Source organism: Parasteatoda tepidariorum, chromosome 1, assembly GCF_043381705.1.
Source record: "Parasteatoda tepidariorum isolate YZ-2023 chromosome 1, CAS_Ptep_4.0, whole genome shotgun sequence".
NCBI classification, from domain to species: domain Eukaryota; kingdom Metazoa; phylum Arthropoda; class Arachnida; order Araneae; family Theridiidae; genus Parasteatoda; species Parasteatoda tepidariorum.
Window position 1 is genome coordinate 102,019,554 of NC_092204.1, and position 1,883 is coordinate 102,021,436.

Below are 1,883 nucleotides of genomic sequence, written 5' to 3' on the forward strand. Positions count from 1 at the left end.
GCCACCATAGCTCAGTGGTTAGAGCACTGGTCTCGTAAACCAGGGGTCGTGAGTTCGAACCTCACTGGTGGCTACTTTATGTTTTACTGTTAATAAATTCCATTGTGACTTCATATAAAATTTGAATCTATTTTAATACATTTACAAACTTTGTTTATGATCTACACTTCCATATTGTTTTCTATGCATTTTTTTCTTCAATCGTAAATGATAATCATTTATTCGAGATTTATTTCATCTTAAATAAGTCTAAATGTTCGTGTTTATTGGCTTTCTCACATTATTCACTCATAATCATTTACTTTTGATTGTTAAACACAGTTTTAAGTTACAAATAATTATTATCTAAATTTATAATTAATATGAGAAGAAATTTAATGTGGGAATTTGAATGAAATTGGAAAAATCATTTGTTTAGATAAAGTTTAAAATTATCGCAAAAATCTTCTTCTTTTCCTAATTAAAAAAAAGAAATGTTATTTTACTCATTTTATCCGCTCATTAATTTACTGATGATTATAACTAACGTGTGATTAAGTTAATAATTATAATATAAATATATGACTCATATGGGAATAAACTTAATATGAGAAATTGAAAACAATTGGAAAGTATAGATAAGCAATAAACTGATGCTGATGATTTTTGTTAATTCAAAAATTATCAACTTTTTAATTCTTTCATTTATAGAATAGGTAATTATGTGAATTGGTGGGAAAATTGTTAATCTTTCAAAAAAGTTTATTTAATTTTCTGAAGACAAGGAAGTCATTTTTGCAAGATTTTTTTTTCTCACGCGTTCTTTCTTATTGTTGATTATTTTACACATACTTATTTTTAGTATTTTCAATTCAACTTTTACTTTTAAAAGCGTAATGTTAAAGATTCGCTGCGCTACTGCTATTATTAGTATAAATAAAAAAAAATTTTAGCTACTCAATGAAACATTCTAACACCAAAGACAAAAAAATTAACGACGTCGAGTTAATAAGCCCGTATGTTTCTTCGAATTGTGGCACACTATTCCAGGTTTTTTCCCATAAGAAAAAAATGGGGGAGAACTTACTTAATTATTCTTTTTTTATTTCTTTATAGATATACTAAATTAATCTAAGCTTCTTATTTCGGCTAACATTTTATCGTCATGAAATTTTATAAACTGTAGTATCCGATTATCCGCGAGTTTATTAGCTGCTTTGCGGTCTGGTCTTTGACTCTGGTCCGGTCTGGACTTTCCCATAGGAAAGAAATGGGGGAGAACTTATATAATTATTCTTTTTTTTATTTCTTTATATATATATATACTAAATTAATCGAAGCTTCTTATTTCGGCTAACATTTTATCGCCATGAAATTTTATAAACTGTAGTATCCGATTATCCGCAAGTTTATTAGCTGCTTTGCGGTCTGGTCTTTGACTCTGGTACGGTCTGGACTTTCCCATAGGAAAGAAATGGGGGAGAACTTATATAATTATTCTTTTTTTTTATTTCTTTATATATATATACTAAATTAATCTAAGCTTCTTATTTCGGCTAACATTTTATCGTCATGAAATTTTATAAACTGTAGTGTTCGATTATCCGCGAGTTTATTAGCCGCTTTGCGGTCTGGTTCTTCAACGAAATCTTAAGTGTAGGAATTGCTATGATAAGTGGTATTTTTAGATTTTATTCAATGATTTGTCTTTTTAAGATTCTGTCTCATGATATTTTATCTGCGTAGTATTCTACCAATCAATATTTTGTCTGTGCGAGATTCTATTTCATTGCAATGATATTTTGTCTATGCGTGAGTCTATTTCCTACATCTCGACGCCTTTTGTCCATGTGAGATTATGCCCCATGATATTTTGTCCGAGTGAAGTATTGTTGGCCAATATT

General features: G+C 28.9%; 1 non-coding gene across 1 annotated transcript; it reads left to right on the plus strand.

Annotated features, from left to right (window-relative positions):
• Positions 1-73, plus strand: TRNAT-CGU (transfer RNA threonine (anticodon CGU)). Its single transcript has one exon. It is a non-coding gene; the product is annotated as a tRNA-Thr (tRNA).
• The last annotated feature ends 1,810 nt before the right edge of the window (positions 74-1,883 follow it).